The sequence below is a fragment of the Peromyscus eremicus genome, chromosome 1 (assembly GCF_949786415.1).
Source record: "Peromyscus eremicus chromosome 1, PerEre_H2_v1, whole genome shotgun sequence".
Lineage (NCBI taxonomy): Eukaryota > Metazoa > Chordata > Mammalia > Rodentia > Cricetidae > Peromyscus > Peromyscus eremicus.
In genome coordinates, this window is record NC_081416.1 from 38,361,414 (window position 1) to 38,383,184 (window position 21,771).

A 21,771-nucleotide genomic window follows, 5' to 3' on the forward strand; every position below is an offset into this window, starting at 1 on the left:
ATTGATATATTTAATACATCTTATAAACCAGGGACAACTCTACTAAAAGAAAATATGGCTTTGTGCTTGCTATAAAATATAACAGTACAGTCAGGGGCACATTTCCTCCAAAATAAGGAGCTATGAAATGAAGTGCTTGGCGATTTCATACTTTCGTCGGTACATGTTTGCTTCAGACGTGCATCTTTTTGTCATCTTATGAAAGGCACTGAAGGGGCCGGACAAGAAGGCTCAGATGGTAAAGTGTCTGGTGCACAAGGATGAGGGACTGAATTCCCATCCATAGCATCCTCATGAAAGCTAAGTGCAATAGGACAACAGTGATGTCTGTAATCTCAGTGCCGAGAAAGGAGAGACGGGCAGATCCCTTGAGCTCATGGGCCAGCCAGCCTAGCCAGCTAGATGACCTGAGGATTCATTGAGAGACCTGGTTGGGGGAAAAAAGGGAGGCATGGGGAGGAACAATCAAAGACACTGGATACCGACCTTTGGTCTTTACCTTGGTGTATGCCCAGAGTGTCTGCACACCTGCACAGATCCAGATGAACATATATGTACCATATGTATGCATAAGAGTAAACAAGAAAATGAATAGTACTAAACACTAGTAGCATAAGGAATATGTGAAGGATAAAAATTAAAAATGCAGAGAATTTTAATAGCTATTTTTCCCTCTTTTAATCGTTTATAGAGAAACAAGGAAAAAATAGGCTACCATTGATTATTTTTGACAGAATACCTCATTGGTGCTATTTCTGGGGCAAAGCTGAGATACAAAAGCATGATTTAAAATCACCTCTCTAGTCCTGTATGTGTATGCGTGTGTGTGTGCATGTGTGTGTGTGTGTGTGTGTGTGTGTGTGTGTGGGTTGTCCCAAGAGCCATGGTGTCACCTCTCAAAATAGTTCCTGAGCCCTGAAAGATCGTAGTAGCTCAGTGCCGGTTATATCCCTCGCTGGTTCCTGTCCCGAACATCCAATGTTGTGGCTGATGGACTCATTAGCTATCTTTCTAACTATCCCATTCAATCATTCAAAGTGATCAAAATGATTTTGTTTTAAAAATAATTTTCTGTTTATTTTTATGAGGTCTAGTGGTTTCTGGGGGGCGGGGAAGCACCACTGGCCTTCTACTGACTTAAAAGCCAGAGACTCAGAAAAAGCTTAATGGTAAATAGTATACCAGCAATTTTGGTAAACCATCATCTCCTCTGCTAGCCAAGGGAGATCTTTCTGTCTCTCCCTGTGTCTGTCCTTGTTTCTCTCTGCCTCCCCTTATCTCTCTTCTTCATTGTGATGGTTAATATTGGTTGTCATCATCATTGAATCTGGAATCACCATGGAGATAAACCTGCAAACACATCAGTGAGGGATTACCTAGAGTCTCAGCCTCTGGGCATGCCTGTAAAGAATCCTCTTGATTAGGTTAATGGGAGTGAGAAAACTGATCTAAATGTGAGTGGCGCCATTTCTGGGCTAGGATCTGGAGGTGTAGGAATGGAGAAGGAGGCCAGCCGAGCGCTAGTGTTTGTCACTCTCTGCCTCCTGGCTGTGGGTGCAATGTGACCGGCTGTCTCCTGCTCCCTGACCTCTCTGTCATGACAGACTGCAACTGTGAGCGGAAATAGACCCTCCTTGTAGTTGGTTTTGTTGGGCATGTTATCACAGCAACAGGAAAAGTAAGATATTTGTGTATTCGTTTTTCTCAGGGGTCCCCCTTATGCTTGCACAGTATCATCAGGATGAACAAAATAACAATGCAATCACTAGTCATGACAATGCTGAATGTTTCCTGTAGGCTGTCCTGTGAAAAAGACAGCAACCATTTAGATCTTCAGTCCACACACTTCATTCATCTCCTACCACATGCCAGCTACCTCCCCTCCATGCGGAGGATCTGAAGGCCCAATAGCCTGAGTTCTGTCTTCAAGGACTTCTCTGTCTTAAGAAAGTCAGGCAAACCTGACCGACAATTTTACCAATATATACTGGCTATGATAGAAGCTACTTAAAGGAGATATGGCCAAAATGGTGTTTCAGTTGCAGATATAATTTGCTTGTTTTGCTAAATACAGGTATTTATGGCATTAAATTAACTCTATTTTACAGAAATCAAATGTTTGGTGATGTGACTGGCTATAGAGTTAATTTTATTCTCTAAAGGGAATTTTATTAAAAATAGTTTGAAAAGAAAGCATGGTGGCTTAGTTTTGACTTTTCTGTTTAAGCAGAAGGCATGAGGGTCTCTTCTAGGTGAGATGTGTATTTGGAAACACTGTGAGCAGATACATGTGTCCACTTCAAGAAAGAGATAAATATCACCTTCCAAATGGAAGGAACTCTTGAAAAGAGAGAACTTGGCAACTCTCATATTTCTTGTAAAACAGAAAACTGACTTTGAAAAAAACACATTATTTACCATAAACTGTTTACACACACAAGCACATAACACACATACACACACATATACAATATACATATATAACACATACACATAACACACTCATATACACACATATACACAATATACATATAGAACACATACAACTGCTGTGGAATATTTCTTTACACTGTGTGAATATATGTCACTGTGATTGGTTTAATAAAGAAGCTGACTGGTCAACAGCTGAACAGAATAAAGTTAGGCAGGAGAGCCAGACTAGGAGAATGATGAGATGAAGGGCGGAGTCAGAGAAGAGTTGCCAGCCAGATGCAGAAGAAGAAGGAGATGAATTGCCATGCTAATAAAGGTACCACCTTGTGACAGAGTGTAAATAAAGAATATGGGTTAACATAAAAGGTAAGAGCTAGTTAGTAATAAGCCTGAGCTATTGGCCGAGCATTTATAATCAATATAAGCCTCAATGTGTTTATTTGAGAGTGAATGCAGGACAGGAAAACTCTACCTACAGCACTAGATACACAATACACACAACACTCTAATACACACATATACGTAACACACACGAACACATTTAAGACATATACACACAACACATACACACATACAAACATGCCCAATGCACTCATAAACACACACACAGACACACAGATACACAGATACACACACACACAGACACACACAGACACACACAGACACACACACACATACACACACACCGTTTCTATTTCTATTACTCAGAATTTATCTCCCTTCTATCTGCTACCTCCAACTCCCATCTTCTTATTAAATCTGTCTGTGGAGATGCTTCTAGGTTAGGTCCCCTTTGGTATGGATTAAATTTCCAAAGCACATTTTCATTTCAGCCCCCATGCTGAAAGAAGCCAAGCACTGCAAATCACATAGGTGGGGAAGTGCAGGAGCCGAGGCAGAACTGAGAAACCACTTGGAATAGTGTCTGATAGGTTAAGAAACTGCATGTCATGAGATCAGGGAAGTGGCTTTCTATCCATCCTTGCCCTTTGGGAATTATTCTCATCCTTGTGCTGTGAACCAATTGAGGAGATATAATTGAAATGAGTCTCACTGAGCTGTGTAGCACAAATCTCAAACCTGTGCAGCAGTGAGGCTTTCTTGACAGGAAGGGCTGTATTATTAGCATATTTCTCAAGGAGTAGCAAATACGCATTTTGCTTTTTTTTTGTGCACAGAAGAAAGAGTAATCCCTTGTGGTTCTTACAGTATGTTATTTTTAAACTGTAGTGAGACAGTTTTCTCTATGGACACTTTGGGGTCAATATAGTAATAAATCAATTTTTTTCCTGAGGATCTTCCATGGAAGAACTTTGAGTTCTTCCATGGAAATTTTCTTAATTCTCATGAGAAAGGAACAACATCTAAGGAGAGATATTGGGCAATAGGAAAACTACTGAGTTAAATCAGTCTGTGTACTATAAAGATGTGTTGACCTCAGAATGGAAACCAGGATGTGTGTTATGTTGGGGAGGGGGTTCACTTTTGTTTCCACAGGAGAAAAAAAAAAAGCAATGGATACCATCAAAATTAATAAAGATTCAATTCAAACAGGAGAAATCTCTTAATAAGGAGAAGTGACAGTTCATCCACCAATGTGACACTTAAACAAGTTGTAAGAAAAATTCACTAAACAAGGGTCAGGGCAAGGTTCCATTTTTGTCTTTAAAGGAAAATAGAAATACCCATCTTCAAGAAATAAAAAGACCTTGGACATCTAGACTTCTAAAGAAGAAGGGAAAACTTCCAGAAAAAATTACCAAGCAAAACCATCTGACCTAATGGTACCCTATAGAGATATAGGGTAAAATCTCACTACCTAAACATTCGTATCTCTTTACTTCTAAGAAAAGTTATAGTCCTGACTCAATTATAAATCAAAGCTGGTTTGGAGTTGGAGTGTGGCTCTCTCCTTCTCTAAATCCAAGCATGTTGTTAAAAGAAAAAATTAAGAGTTTCTGTCTCATATCAGAAGAGCCACCTGGTGTGAGGCAGAAGAAAACCAAAAATCTAGGGACTATTGTCAAAATTCTATTTCTCCCCATACTTATTCTTGACTCTTTGGAACCTTTCTTTAGATATAGTGCTATCCTAAAATTTAAACTTTCTGTTTTGATATTAATAATGTTTAAGTTTTCCACAGTGAACAATGAAATTTGTTAACAGCAATCTCTGAAGTCTCCAGAAAGAAGATGGGGCCCCACAACAACAATTTTACCTGGTTCATAGTGATACCATTGAGTTGATAAACACCACTCAAAGACTTTGGGCTACAAACTACTCAAGACTATTCCAAGGTGGCTAGCTGAGATGGTCTACCATCTTACACCTCTAGCCAGAACTTCAGATAAGCTTTATCCATTACTGTGTGACTGGTTACAAATGCTACAGCTAGTCCTAATGAGATTTAACCATTGTTTTAATTTATTTTTTACAGGACCCCACAGAGATACCATCACCTCCTAGACAGCAGGAAGCAATTCTAACAAAATGACACCTCCTCTCCTAACAGGTTTTTATTTTCTCAGGGTTATGAATAATTGTCATCTGTAAGGAGTTTGTTATAAGTTGTAGTAGGGTTGGGGGTGGAACAATAGTTTAGACTCAGGAATCAGTAACAAGAATCATAAAAGATCTTATTAATAAAAAAGCCAGAGCCAGATATTGGGGTGAAAGCTGAAAGATCAGGGAAACAGAACAAGCCACAGCCAACCTCACCTTACCAGCTTCTCAGCCTCCAGAGTGAGACTTCCTGTTTACTCATGCCTTATATACCTTTCTGTGCCCTGCCCTCTTCCATCCTTCCTAGTGCTGGGATTAAAGGGTGTGTGCTTCCCAAATACTTGGTAGCAAATGCATGATATCTCAAGTGCTGGAATTAAAGGTGTGTGCCACCACTGCCTGGCTCTGTTTCCAGTGTAGCCTTGAACTCACAGAGATTCAGAGATCTCTGCTTCCTGAGTGATAGGATTAAGGGTGTGTGTCACCACTATCTTGCCTCTATGTCTAATCTAGTGGCTAGTTCTACCCTCTGGTTCCCAGATAAGTTTATTAGGGTACACAATATATTGGGGTACACAATATATCACCACAGAAATCTCTTTTGGAAAAGAAAAAAGGGAGATAGGATAGGGTAGGAAGGTAGATTATTGTATCTACTTGTAAACTAATTTAGCAACTATCAGCTTTAGATAATTTACATTGATATGGATTCTTGTCTATTGATAAAAATGTAAAATTATTTTTCTATTCCTGTTTAAGATTATTTATATATTGATACAAATACAAAACTATATTTGTCATATTATACATTTGTTCCTACTTCTGTTTAAAATATTTTTGTATATTGATACAAATTAAGGTATTGTTGTCATATTGTACTATACATTTGTACCTCAGATTAAGATGCTTGTGTATATTGTCATAAACTCAAGGTTATTGTCTTATACTGTACATCTGTCTAGATTGTTTATTTTTATATTGTGAAGCCTTAGTCTTTGAGCTATTTATGTTGGTAAGAGTTACAGGTTAATAATCACCCATGCTTGTCATACTTATAGTTATGTTAGTTAGGTTTTCTAGATGTACAGAGATATATATTAAATGAATAGGTAATCTTCAAACACTTCACAGAACCAGAGAATATGACATTTAAATGTTTTAATAACTTAGAATTCTGTTGACATGAGACACGATTGCTTGTGGCAGCACTGGTCTATTCCTGAGAGGATGTTGGACTTCGAAGACACTCCACATGGAGTTTGTCTTCGTGGCAAAAGTGGTCTGCTGGGCAAAGAACTGCCCTTGCCTTGACTGCTGACAGTAAGAACACTGTCCAATCTGGATGAGCAGGACACAAGGAAAAGCAACTGCCGAGCCTTGCCAAGACAGGGTAGGACAGTCTTTCAAAATTTCCTGCTTCTGAAAATGGTCTGTCAGATATTCTAGGCCTGTAGCCAATAGTGGTTGCCCCAACACTGCAGAGAAACACTGCGTGACTGTCCAGGCAGCCAGTTGTTTCTGTTATACCTTGCATGTTTCAGAAGTTGCTTGTTTTCACTTCCTGTTTACTCAGGTAATATTATTTTCCTTCTCAGGTCTTTGATGGGGTTGAAAACTAGATAGTTACAGTTACAATCCTCTTGTATTTTAGGTAAGAGCATATCAGGTACAAGACTTAGATTCTTCAGGATAGGACAGCTATTGGAGTAATCTCTGTAACTCGCCAATTACCTTTGGCATGGGCATTTAGTACATGTTTCTTGCTCAATGTTTTTTTTTTTTTTTTTTTTTTTTTTTTTTTTTTTTTCTGAGACAGGGTTTCTCTGTGTAGCTTTGGTGCCTTTCCTGGAACTCACTCTGTATCCCAGGCTGGCCTTGAACTCACAGAGATCCACCTGCCTCTGCCTCCCGAGTGTTGGGATTAAAGGCATGCGCCACCACCACCTGGCTCAATGTTGTTCTTGTTGGTTGTGGTTCCATTTTTGTTTATGTTATTACCTTTTCTTTCTTCTAGACAACACTTGATAATTGTTCTTATTGTATATAGTTTGTAATATTTAGAATATTAAGGAAGTTTAGAACTTCCTTATTTAGACAAAAAGGGGAAATGTTGTGGGAATTCACTCCACCAATGACTTTGGGGTATCTTGCCCAATAGAGGTGTAGTTTTTTCTGGGTACACGACTGCTTAAAACTGAGGAGGGGGCATGTGCTCTCTCTCTCTCTCATGGGGTGATCGAAGACCAGACAGCTGGTTCCATTCACCCCCGGGCAGAATGGAGGAGGACAATGATGGTTGTTTACTTTGTCCTGTATCCGTGAGTGTACTTCTCCCCATTTTATATCTTAATAAATCCTTGATACCCTTTAACAGACTCTTGTGGATTCACTCACAAGTGGCGCCCAACCTGAAGTTCTTTCTAGGGAAAACAGCAATTGTTACATACAAGAAGAGCTTTTCAAATAATATGCAGATTCTAGATGTCAACTAAATTGTTTAGGTTTAGGTTTTTAAGTTTGTGAGGCTTTTATGAGGCTTTATTTGTGAGAAGGGAAATAGACAGGGAGAGTCTCACAGACTCAAGAGTGTGCTTCTGCAAGAAAGATTCTGAGGTCTCAGTAAGGCTGTCTGGTGTGTTTTGTAACTGCTGATATCATGAGGAATATAGTATATTATATGATAAAACTTTTCATTTGGCCTAAATTTTTATTTTCTCTTTTCTTCTAATTTAAAGAGGAATAAAAACAGTTTTGTGACTCATCAAAAGTACTTTAGGGCCAGTGAGATGCTGAGGGGGACAGAAACACTTGTAGTGTAAGCCAGATGACCCAAGGTAGCTCCTTAGAAGCCACAGGGGAAGGAGAGAATGGATCCTGAAAGTCCTGTGACCTCTACATGTATGACATGGCATGTGCATGTCCACACACACATACACGCACAGATCATACACACACCACACAAATAATAATAACTACAAAACATTTTAAAAGTATTGTGGACCCTGGACATTAATTGCCAGGTTCTCACGAGACATGGGCAGAGTGAGTTATGTAGAAATACACAGAATGGAGTCTTTATGGGCACAATATGGACTGCACCAGCAGTCCTTAGATCATGAGACACAGGCTCATTTGTTTCCTCCATGTTAAAGTAAATGAAAAAACAGGAAGTTCTTTCACACATACACTACAGCAGGACGTACACTGCAGCAAATGTGCACATTAGTGACTCTGGGAACGCTAGCCGTCCACCATGTTCCCTTAAGCTGAGATGCTGTTTCCTGTGTTGAATGATTTCCTTGTAAATCTATATACTGGCTCGAAAACAAGATTCTTGCTCACTTCTTCATATGAATTGAAACATCTATTTGTATTCACTGTGCCTTTGAAAAGTTCTATAGTTTAGACCGATTTGACCAACCTGAATTATATACGGTACTCTCAGGTTACAGTCCTGGTCACCTGTCCTGGTGAATTCACTGATCAAGGACATTGAGAGATGAACATTATTAATTTAAAAAATCAGAGTGGGGGGGTAAAGAATGGTAGATAATAGTCATGTGGGCTGGGGAGGGAAATGAATTATTAGCCATGTTAAGATATCTCCAATGACTGAGGATTCATTTTAACAATACCGTAGGGAAGAAGTTTGCGTGTTGTGCAGAGATGTTCCATTATGTAGTGCAGAGATGTTCAATTCCAGGACAGCAGTATTTTAGTTCTCTAGCAGAAGAGTGTTCATGTACATGAGAGAGAGACCTTGCAAGGTTAAACACTTCAACATGTATCTATTGGTCACTTAAATGTCTTTGAGAAATATCTATTTGGGTTATTTGCCCAGTTTTAATTGGAATATTTGAATTCCTGCTATGAGTTGACTTCCTTATACTTTATGAATATTAACCCATTATCAGTTGCATGGTTTCCAAATATTTTCTGTCTTAATCCACTCAGATACAAAATACCATAGGTTGGGCGATTTATAAATAATGCAAAATATTGTTCATAATTTTGGAGGCACCAACAGATTCCGTGGCAAAGGGTCCCTTTCTGCTTCAAAGATGGTCCTTGTTGCTGTGTTCTCATGTGGTATAAAAGCAGCCAGGTTCTCTCAAGCCTGTTCATACTAGCACTTTCCAGATAATGACAGCGGAACTGTTGGAACACACTTGATAACTATCTCTCGAAGGCACTACTCTGTAATACCATCATCTTGGTGGTGAGATTTGTGAGACATTTTCATTCTGTAGTCTGTCTCCTCACTAGACTGGTTCTTTTGATGACAGGTATTTTAGCTGTGTGTAATCCCACTGGCCCGTTTTTATTTTGGTTGTCTGTGATTTCAGGGTTATATTTGAGGAAAAAAAAAATGCCAAAGAGCTCTCACTCCATCTTCCCTTTAGCAGAGTCCAAGTGATTGGTTGAAATCCCTAAAATGTTTGAGTTGGTCTTTGTCTATGGCTCGTCTTCTTACGCTATGGTGGGTGTCAATCCCTTGTGGGTTTATGTAACTGAATATGGGAAGTCCCAACAGTGAGAGGTTTCAGAATACGCAACAATCAAATGGAAATCAAACAAGTAATGAATCCTGTGTTCCTGCAAAGCTTGGTTGGGTTTCATCGAACAAGTCCACTAGACTGGGGTCTGAATCACAGCTCTGCGCTGCAGAGATCACCACATCACATTGAGCTGACCAGGGATGCCTCAAGCAAGGCAGCTCAAAATGGAGTCCACTGTGCCTTTTACTGAACACACAGCTCTCTGCTCTTTAGAAACAAGTTTATTTACAGAAAACAATGAAGTTTAATATTTCCTTATCATCATTCTCCTGCATGCAAGTTTGGAGTTAGCATATCTTTGGGTTGTATTGTGTCAAAAAGTTTGATTTAAAAGAACTTTTACTGGAATTGCTGACTGAGATTTCATTAAAAAAATTTGTTGCCGGGCGGTGGTGGCGCACGCCTTTAATCCCAGCACTCGGGAGGCAGAGGCAGGCGGATCTTTGTGAGTTCGAGGCCAGCCTGGTCTACAGAGCGAGATCCAGGAAAGGCACAAAGCTACAAAGAGAAACCCTGTCTCGAAAAAACAAATAAACAAAAAAATGTGTTGAGTGAGCACCAGGCATGGTCTCACCCACCAGCCTGGTCTACAAGAGAGTTCACGTCAACCAAAACCAACCAACCAACCAACAATCCTACCTACCAGAAATGAAATTTGGCTTTGAATTGGCAGGGCTTGAGAGCAGCTTGCCAACAGCCATTATGAACTCTAACTCTCTGGAGCTGTGAGTCAAAACAGGCTCTTCTCTAAGTTGCCTTGGCCATGGTGTCTTATCACAGCAGCAGCTGATCCACATGCCATGTACAGTAGCTCTTAGAGTCACATCTAGTCTCTTAGCATCTGTGACAGTATGAAGGTGAGAATAAGCATGTCTTTGCAGAAAAGCAAATCTATTATTTCTTTGATTTTGTGTACTTGGTTGTTTGTTCCATATCATGGTTCATTTAAAGTTGTCTTTAGGCAAGGAGGTCCTCAAAGTTCCCCTTTCCATGAGGACACAGCGTTAGGTATCATTTAACTTGCCCAACAAAATGGCTTGGTGCCTTGGTTAGGAAAAAACTAAGAGAATGTCTACAGGCCTATTTCTGGACTCCTGTTTTGTTCCACTGTTCTTTTTATCTAGTATTCTTATGCTACCATAGTTTAATTATTGTGCCTTTACGGTGAGCTATCTCTTTAACAAGAAACTTTCAGCTGGGGGATAGAGAGATGGGTCAGTGGCCAAGAGTAATAGCTGCTCTTCCAGAGGACCCGGATTCAGTTCCTAGCACCCACATGGTGGCTTACAACCATCTGTAATTCCAGTTCCAAATCTGCTGGCCATGGGATACTGCACACAAGCAGTACATTTACATATATGCAGGTGAAACACATAAACTAAAAAAAAATTAGAAGTTTGTTACAGCTATACTAAATCTTTTCTATTGCTATATACATTTGTAAACATCATTGTCTATTCATTATCTACTTTACACAAACCATTATCAGTAGAATATTTATATTATTTTTACCAGCTTTATGGTATAACTGATATATAACAAATGGAGCCAAACATATTCACAATATAGTTAACAAGCCTTTACAAATTTATATACTTGTAGAACCAATACCACAATAAGGGTAGTGAATGTATTCATATTCCCATATAACTTGCCAATGTCTGTGGGAAAAAAATCCATTGGAGCTGATATAGTACAGAATCTATAGAGCAAAACACTGGAAAAATAGTTTCTACATTGTCTATCTATGTAGCTGTGTGTATGTAAAGATGTTTTCACTGCACACATAGGACACAGAACCCAGCCAGCAACCCGTGTTTCTCATCTTGCTCCGGACTCGGTCAGGGTTCCACTATCTTCAGGAATTTTAAATTTTATTTCTTTTTGTTTGTTTGTTTGTTTGTTTTCAAGACAGGGTTTCTCAGTGTAGTTTTGGTGCCTGTCCTGGATCTCACTCTGTAGACCAGGCTGGCCTCGAACTCATAGAGATCCGCCTGCCTCTGCCTCCCAAGTGCTGGGATTAAAGGCATGCGCCACCACCGCCCAGCTAAATTTTATTTCTAATTACGTGTGTGTGTAAGGCCACAGGCTATGTGCACCTGAGTGCATGGACCCTGTGGGGCTGGAGTTACAGGCAGCTGTGATCGCCCTCCACTGGGAATCAAGGTCAGTGAGCTGTCAGCCATCCAGCCTCCTCTCCAGCCTGTTTCTCCAGCCCTCTTCTCAAATGTCAGCATCTATTTTTAAGGCTTTACATGAACAGAGCTGTGTGTGCATGTGTGTGTACACGTGTCTGTGCACACATGGGTGTGTGCGCACATATGTATTTACCTACAGTCCTCAACTTTTTTTTTTGTAATTCTACATTATCAATTTCATTATCTTTGAGCACATCAATAATTTCAATGTTGCTGTTCAAACGTGGTTTTTTTGCTCAATCCTTTTTCTTAAGCCACTTTGAAGGCCTTTTCCAACAGTGTTCTGGTTTAAGTAGGATTTCCTACTTACTTTAAAAAACAACCCCCCCCCCCAATAATTTTAGTTTTGTTCAGCAAGTTAGTTCTGTAATGACTGGAAATAAAATTTTAAATTTGTTTAAAAAATTAGGATCTTGCCGGGCGGTGGTGGCGCACGCCTTTAATCCCAGCACTCGGGAGGCAGAGCCAGGCGGATCTCTGTGAGTTCGAGGCCAGCCTGGTCTCCAAAGCGAGTTCCAGGAAAGGCACAAAGCTACACAGAGAAACCCTGTCTCGAAAAACCAAAAAAAAAAAAAAAAAAAAAAAAAATTAGGATCTTACTTTATATACAGCTTTACAGTTTACTCCAAAAGTTAAATTGTGAGATATTTTCCATGCAACTATGCATTCTTCTGTTTTTGTGGGTATATAAAAAAAGAGCAATTTACTCAGCCTGATGTTGGTTTTTGTGATTTCCTACTCTAGTAAGTGCTATACAGAATGCTTTCATTATTTGCCCCATGGCATCACTGAATTAATGAATGTAAATCAGATGTCTTCAGAGAGTTGGAGATTATTTCCCCCCAAGGGACCTAAGCAGACAGTAAAATCACAACATTTACTTGAAAATAAAACAAATGGGTGATTGATGCTTTACCAACCCCATTTATTTAATAACCTTCTAATATTCTTTCAAAATTGTGGCTGTTGAGATCACTAGCAACCTAACAAAACACCAGAACATGACAGACCATTAGCTCCTGAGACAGGAAGTAGGGCTTTCAGTGTGTGCAATTACTCCGAGAGGAATATGAAGCCTATCATGCCAGCCTTTTGTGAATCTGAGTATTTCAATACTAAACATGTAGATTCTCTCTTGGAAGCTAATATTAAGTAAGAATCTTTATGTGGAAGAACATATGCTGATCATTACTTTCTTCTAAAGCTTAGAGGAGGGAGCAATCGGCCTTCAGTTTCTGCTATCCTTAAACACAACACACGAGATAGATAGGATGTCTCTCATGCAAGAACACTGTTGCTTAAGCTGATGCCCAACCTGTCCATTTGTGAAGGGGTGCCAGGGAGAAAGGTGCAACACCACTATGTCTTGTTAAACATGTACTTGCTTTTCTTTTTAAAACAGCACAATGCCAAAAGTAAAACTTTGAAATTGCAGTACGAGGAAAATGGTGTGTCTGCAAAGTGCAGGCCAATGGCAAAGGACCCTTCTATTAACTTAGCTGGCCAGATTGCCACCACATCTGTTACTAGTGCTAATCTTGCATTTGGAGAAGCATGCTGTTAAACAGTATGACTGTCCAGAGAAGCACCTTTCTAATACCAATTTTATCATATTCATACAGTCTGTCTATTAGTCTGCATTAAGATTGTCTTTAATAAGTTACTTTCCCTATCATATTAGTTAAAACAAACACTCTGCATTTTTAAGTAGTTTGCAGCTCTTTGAAATGATGAAAAAAACAAAAAACCTCTACAGCCTGTTTCCTATAAAAATATGCATAGATAATTAATAGTCTATCATTGCTAATGAAATTTTGCTGTTAACAAAACCCTTCTCTACAAAAACCCCCTTCATTTTGAAATATTTAAAATCTGAGTAAAAATAGTATTTACTTCACTGACTACTTTTCTGGGTCCATCTATAGGCTTCTCCATCAAGTGTAAGTTATTTATGGCTTACAGCATACAGAGACAAGACAGGGTAACCCTAGTAATGCCTCACTTTATACCTTCATTTGAATATATAATTTAAAGACAACTATGCAATTTCTCTAAGTTTAATTTATTTTAATATTCTATTCTTTCTATGTATTAGATAATCAGTTACTGGCTTCATTCAGACAATACTTCATCCACCTAACACTATCAAAGCAGTTCAACTGGACATCTTGGGAGATGGACACTGCCAAGTTTACCATGCACAGAGATAAATCACACACAGCACTTGTTTTAGGAGAGGTAAAGTTTACTTAGACATCAGCAAAGACAACACCATTTCCATAGTCTACAGAAATACAGTAATTTACAGCTGGTTTGGTACATGGCCCCATGTTAAAAAACAAAGCTAATGGGAAAAGAAATGGTTCATCCTATTTCTCTGCCATTTATCATAATTTAATAGGTACATCATTATGTTCTGGAAAATGGCTGCATAGATTAGAATCCTAGGGCTGCTGGTTAATATACATCATCAGATAACAAGAAGAATAGAAAACAAATAGGTCCAGATACACAGTAAGCATGCAACCTAAGCTATTTGGAAGAAACAGGATGGAAATCAGTGAAAACTGAAAACTCTGTTGTTATTGCACCGCCAGTACTTAATGTCAGTACATATGGTATTTTACATGGCACAGAATTTCCTCTTCAAATAATGCTTGGCAAATTGGATCAGGTTGATCCAATTTCTAGAGCAAATTTAAATTCAACTGAAGGAAAACTCCATTAGATATGTTCCTAAATATTCTACATAATCCATAAAGTACTGAAATTTCATGTCTACTTGTCACCTCCAAATTGAAACAGATTCATACTTTGTACCCTATAAATCTGCATCGCTGCTGTAGCAGCACCCAGCCGCATGGGAAGCCTGAGGACAGGACACATGGGCAGAGTGGAGGGCAGTCTGAGTGTAGACGACGCAACGGTGAAGACTAAAGAGAAGAAGGAGATAGGCAACTCCTTAATTTTGCTATATTGATTACATGTTGAAATAGTATTTTAATAGATTAAGTTAAATAAGATATTATTAACGTTAATTACACTTCTTAAACATCGCTACTAGAAAATTATAATTCCGTTTTGGCTCACATTACATTTCCATTGAACACTACAGTCATAAACAATACATGATTATGTTACTCTTAGAATTTACATTTAATCTTAGCCAAAAGTCCAAGTGATAACCTTAGAATTTAGCATAATTCCATTAGTCCAGGATACTAAGCCCCCAAATATCATACGTGTACTTTGCACATACCTTTTTACAAGATTTATTCTTATTTCCCTCCAGGGTATACATCACAAGAGATTTAATCCTTTAAAAACTGTGGATTGCTATGCATAAGAGCTAAAGGACTTCAATACAGACTGAGATAGCAGGAAGTACTATCAGTGAAGACAGTGTCTCCCAGAAAACAAGCTAGACGAACACACACTTAATGCCTGGGATCTGACGGTGCACCTTGAATCACAGGAACGCGCCCAGTGTTAACTGCAGCCTACTGAATGCTCTTTTAGGGAAATCTACGAGCAATGTAAACTTAACACAGATGGCGACTTCTAATAGTAGAATATAGTATCTGAGATCTATCTCTTCAGTGGAAGTCCCTCAGTTTTAGAATGTTAAACTAAGCAATTAACTAGCATACAAAATCCCGAGTTTAGAAAAAGTCATTGCTGTACTTTTAAAGTCTTTCTTTTTGTTTCTGTAACAGTATAGAAATATTTGGCGTACTTAGAATATCTCATCTTTTATTTGTTTCTAGCTCAGAAACAGTAATGTGATCTAGTCTAGGGTACACTCCATTACTCTCCTAGAACAAAATACACCAAAATCAGTGCTGTCTACAGCCAGTGACATGCTCATGCATCAGCAAGCTCACTGGAAGGCAAAGCCATTGACATTTGCACGACACACATGCTTCCTCACAGTTCAGGTAGGAATGCGTGTTTCAAAACTGTTTAAATCTTTTGCATCAGGTCATCTGAATTGGTACTCAAACTACAGTATCATTGATAAAAATTTCTTCCTCATGTCAAACACAGTCTGAGAAAATTAGGTGAAGTTATCCAGCACAACTTCCTATTTATCATTATCACATTTACGACACCGAAAGCAACTGGGAATTAGGGCAAAATAAAGAGCCTCTGCCAGAAAGTGCTGGATAGGCTGATACATCCGCGGGCTGCAAAAGATGGCCATAGCTCTTTTAAGAGTTCTTCTGCCAATATTTTAAGACATTTATTAAATGTGTCTTGCACAAGCTACTGCTTAAACTTTTTATAGCTCCTATCTTCATACCATGGTTTTATTAAACAATATTTTTATGTTTCTAACTGCAGCCTAAACAAACATGTAATAATTCATGTCATGTAATAACATTTTTCAGGGTTCAACACATCACTCTACAAATATATTCTCCAGTGAAGAGAGGGCAACAGTCTCTTTGGTGAGAGCTGTTAGCTGTGAGAACAAAAGCTGAGTAAGTACTTCATATCTGCACTCCATCTATACCACTCTTTAACAACAAAAAGCTGCCTGCTTCAAATACATGACATTGGAGGTGGGAATAAATGAGTTTCCAGGAGAGTCCACATTAGCATACTTCCTCACGGCACATTAAAAAAAAACACCTCGTATGTATTATCCATCACTTTATGAACATGAACAGCTATCTGCTGTATACTGCACAGTGCTGTGAGCAAAGTGACTGCTAGGCATGAAATGAAAGCTGATTCCTTAAAGAGATGGAAGAAAAGCAGAATAATATGGTTTATAAACCACCCAACCCCAAACTGTTTTCACAAATATTTAAATAGGGCAAATGGACACTTAGGTCAGTTTCCAACTTTGCTAGAGGAAGTTGTCAAGAAAATTACCTTAAATAAGAACACTTTGAGCAAATATAAAAATAAAATTCATGGGATAAAATCTTTTGTTAAAAAAATCATCATGTATGTCTAAGCTTCAGATCTCTTTAGATATGTGTATGTGCACACACATAATTTAGATACCTAAAAAGAACCTCAACTCTGGTTGCAATGTTATAAAATCTTGCTTTTATATTTAAACTTGATAATGTATTTTTCATACAAGACAGTATGGTTCATTCACAACTAAGAATGTGGACAATAATAAGAGAGAGAAAGTTGTTAATACTCCTTCTCCAGTATTTATCAGCTCTGACTTGTTGGTTTCCCACAACATGGCAGGCATTATGTGATGCCCTGAACATGTCTGGGTCTTGCATCTCACACTCACAGAGAAAAAGAAGTCTTAGAATCAAAACAGCTGTCAATCTGCAAAACAACAGTAATTGTTTTCCTCAGTATGATTTCTAAAGGCTGAGAATGTCAACTGAAACAAAACAGAATCTTCTCCACTTCCCCAAAGTGGAAAGAGAACACAGAAATTCTCTTCATGGTCGACATTTATGATAACATTCACAATACAAGCAGCAAGACAGTATGTATTAGCTTTTACATACTAATGTTCAATAGCTAGCAATGTACTTAGCATATTTTGCCTTTTTGTTTTGGCCACAAAATATAAAATTTTGTTCTAAATTGATGAAATCTTCTACACCCTGAGGAACAACAATGAACTAATAATGTCAGGCTCAGCTTTGTGACTTGTGCTGTTGTTCAGAAAGCACAAGCTTCATACAGTTAATAGCCTTTGAAGCATACTATTCCATCAGCGGAGCAACTTAACTGCCCTGTATTCGTAAGTGAACAGTCTCTAGTTGTTCCACGGTAACAGGGACAGCCTAAGAGGGTAAAGAAGTCAAAGTCGAGAGCCTGAGAATTCCCCTCACACCCTAAATCCACACAAGATAGATACATTGGTTTCTGCATCAATTATGAACACAATAAGAGATATATTATTCAAGAATTCTCTGCAAAACACTTTGGAATCTTTAAAGAAAAGTTATTTGCTATCGTGAAATATGATGGTCCTACCCTCCCCTTTCACACACAAATACATAAAATTTGAAAAAATCATTTTAGTATTTACCACTTTTCTTTTGGTATTAGCAAGTCCTATTTTTCCCCTTTTAACTGACCTACCCCATGCCTGGATTTGGGAGGGAGAGAGGGAGGGAGGGAAGGTCTTCTGAGTAAGGCGAAGGGTCCCTTGGGACAAGCACCTGCTCTCTAAGGTGCTCCGGGTGCCTGCTTCCTTTGGAGCACAGGTGGTACAGCCTTTGTGCACACACTGCCCTGTAATCATGATGCCTCCCAAACTCAAAACATTAGTGGTCAAAGGGAAAGAACGAATTCTAAGTCTCGGTGTTCTTGGAAGGGCACTCAAAAATTGTCAGTTAATGAAATATACATCACAAGATCCTGTCTTCTCCAGTCAGTATCCCACTGCATCACAACGAGCTGTCTGATACATTTCTATCTTGTTAACTAGCTAAACAAAAGAGTTCAGTGTAAGACAACCTTGTACCCACATGGAGGCAAGAAAGGCACTCAAGTTAACATGATATACAGTTACTTTAAAGAAGACACTGCGTGACAGGATGTGGAATTCTTGGGGTGGCTTTTTCTTGCTCACTGCTTCTATGAGACCGAGTTTGCTGAAGTTTCCTGGTACTCCAACATGCTTCTTTAATAAGCAAGAGCTCATTACAGATCATGTGTGTCGGGGGTGGGGGAGCATACATATTGCTAGGGTTTGTAGTTTTATTTAAGACAAAAGATATGGTTTTTACAATGTTCAAAATTTTTAGAATAAAGCATTTAAAAAATTTAGAGTACAATTTTCTAACAGCAAAATAACAGTAAACCCAAGAAGCTTTTTTGAAAATAAAAAAAGAGGATTATTCATTTTACAGCTGAATCTTCCCTAACTTAGGGAGCCAACTGGGATGCCTGTATGGTGTTGGTTCCACGCCTAAGTTACATTTGGCTCATGCCAGACACAACCTTGTGCTGTGTAAGAGAAAACTGCAAGACTGATAATTTGTAGTAAGCTCTACATACATACACACACACACACACACACACACACACACACACACACACACACACCCCGCATGAACTGAGAGGATGTGAGCATTAGCTAAATGACAATGTCTACCACATATACTTTCTATAGACTGCTGCATATAAACTCAAAAGCTTGCTTCTACATTGTATGTCACGTAGCCCTTATTGGAAACTATAAGTGGCTTTTGGTGATAATCTGTACACATTTAATTCTATGACTGATTAATAAATCTGAGCCTGATCCTCAGCACCAGCAAAAACAAAGGGAAAGAATTAATAAAGCGTTTAGCTTAAGTTAGAACTGTGCCATGAGAGTAAGAAATGTTAGGGCCCAGAGCTTCTATAGAAGTAACAGGGGTTAGTAATAGATATAAAATCCTTAGGTTTAAAAAATGGCTCACACAGGTTCAAGGAGTACCTAAAAGGTCCACAGTTCAAGTTGGGGATCGGGATGACTCCTGTATAGATACAGACTAACAATTCTCTAAATCCAAGCCTTATTCTAGCTGCTCAAATGTGCCTCTGGCTCTGTATGCAAGATCTGCTCTTCAACATCATCTAGTGAAAGAAAACAATATTCTTATCAAATGGATCTTATTGACTCTGAGAGTTTTTAGTGTAGACAAACAAACAGTTTAGAGAATTTTAGAGCTCTATCTCAAGGCTGAGAGTTAACAAGTCTAAACAAGGTAATGAAGACACCAAATTTAAATCTCACTAATTTTACATGTGGGAGCTCCCCTTAAGTATTAACGAAGGTAGCCCACATCACTCACTTATAATTAATTAATTTCCTGATCATGATTCCATCATTCATGACCAATCTTTCCCTTCTTCAAAGAGTGAATTAGTCAACTTAATAGTATTAAGTCCTTATAATGTGCAAGGCATATGATACAACCTGAAAATACATTACCAAAATACACAGACTTAAGAAAGGCAGGGCGGGGCTGTGGCAGAAGCCCGGATCTTACCACTTTTTGCGCATCAGTAGCTTTCCTGATCCATAGGATGGTATAATGGCCTGCTAATTTCCCAGTAAAAATCAGACACAATGTGTCAGTCTAAACCATCTTTTCTTTTTAGCAACAACTTATGTCCAGAAGAATATGACCACACAAGCCCCTAGATTATACATGTTCTTTCTATTGCATTAGTTCATTTGGTCAAAGACACAGTAGCTTGTTAGAGAGGGTAAATGGTAAACGCTCAGGGAAAATATACAGGGAAATCCTAAGTCCTGTGAACTAACTCTTGCAAATGCTGACTTCAGAAATAATGTAGCACAGAAAAGCCGCACACAAACAGGATCTTTTAGATATCTGTATTTTTACTACCTACTTCCAACCATACTAGGAAGAAGAGACCATGGTATATTAGAGGACTCCATGGCTTCTGGGAGGGGTGGGCTGAGCCTTGGCAGACATAAGAAGGCAGCTAACACCAAAGATGCCCAAGACGCTGAGTAGGAGATATAAAAAGGCATGGACACTATACAGATTTAGTTGATGTTCATATAGCATAGCCTATGCTCATGTCCTGACACACTACATCAACTATAAGTCCTATAACTTGGGAAACTAAAAAGGATGCTGGGGGAAAAGGTAATACCGAATAAAGACAGGATTTGGCAGCAGGAACTGCTGGGTCATTTCTACTCAATCTCAGAGGAGCTAAACATCATGTAACTGTTTTCCTATAGAGACCCATGTAGAACTTGAGGTATTTGATGATTCAAAATATGCTTTGTATATAGAAGGCTGTGGAATTATGTTCACAATGTCGAGTATTTTATCATCTAAATACTATAAAACAGTAAAAATAACTGCTCCAAGAGAGTAAGATCTTTGTACTGCTGTCAGTAGAAATGTTTTTTTTAGTATCCTAAGTGTGTCACTCAGCTCAGCAGGCTGCCACCCAATAAGACCATTATGCCCAAGTTAAAGTTTTTTTTTCCCCTCTTAATGAAGTGTGCCTACCTCAAGTGCAAGTTCCCACTAGGGTGAGACAAGAGTGGTTTGCCTTTCCCCTTGTCCTTCTACCTACACTGCACAGTACCAACTGCCAAAGAGAACATGCCAAACGTGAGGGCTGCGCTTATTTCTGTAATCATTGCTTACATTCTACACACGCAGACGAGAGACAGCTTCTACCACTGTGCAGGCTTAGTTTCATGTCAATTTGACACAAGCTACATTCATCCGAGAAGAGAGAACCTCAATTGAGAAAGTGCCTCCTATAAACAAGCCTATAGGAGATTTCCTTAATTAGTGATTGATGGGAGAGGGCCCAGATCACTGTGAATGGGGCCACTCTGTGAGCTGGCATTCCTGGGTGCTGTAAGAAAGCCAGATGAGCAAGCCATGGAGAGCAAGTCAGTAAGCAACACTCCTCCATGGCCTCTACATCAGCTCCTACCTATAGGCTCCTGTCCTGCTTGAGTTATTGCCTCAGTGATGGACTATTTGTTACCCGGAAGTGTAGGCAAAATAAACCCTTTCTTCTCCGAGCTGCTTTTATTCATAGTGTTTCGCCACAGCAATAGAAACCCAAACCAAGACAACCATTAAAAGGGAGTATGAGAGTGACATCTCTTATTCATACTTCCTGTGTTTATAGACAGGTATTAAATTCATTGACCAAAGAGAGATAATAGCTTCAGTGGGCATCCCTGAAAAAAGGACACATGAGAAAAAAATATGGACCAGTGAGTGATGGATAAAGAGAAGGGATGCACAGGGGAATCACAGCTCATCCGAAGGGGTGGATGGAGAAGAGAGACGGAGACGGTACTTGACCCATTTCCACCCCGCTTCACCAACGTGAAAAACACAGCCCTTGTTATTGAGATATAGCTATATGGACTTTGGTACTTATCCCTGATGATTTTAGTATCAAAGTGTTTCGTTTGATTTTAAAAGTAAAAATTGAATTAATGCTCAAAACTAGTCTTCCTCCCTGGATTTTGCCAGTAAACTCTGACTAGCCACTTGACAAAAACTTTGCAGTTTATCCAGTATAACATCAGTAACTTAAATTTTTAAAAAGGAAGCTTTCTAGGACTACATTTCTATGTAGAT

At 38.9% G+C, this 21,771-nt stretch overlaps 1 long non-coding RNA gene across 2 annotated transcripts; it reads left to right on the forward strand.

The window, feature by feature from the left end:
- The first annotated feature begins 1,349 nt into the window (after positions 1–1,349).
- LOC131908566 (uncharacterized) lies at positions 1,350–21,565 on the forward strand. 2 transcript variants are annotated; one of them, XR_009378621.1, is made up of 4 exons: positions 1,350–1,454; positions 4,871–4,945; positions 16,084–16,176; positions 21,311–21,565. It is a non-coding gene; the product is annotated as an uncharacterized LOC131908566 (long non-coding RNA). The 2 variants fall into 2 exon arrangements; XR_009378619.1 differs by having other exon boundaries at positions 1,354–1,678.
- Positions 21,566–21,771: the final 206 nt, after the last annotated feature.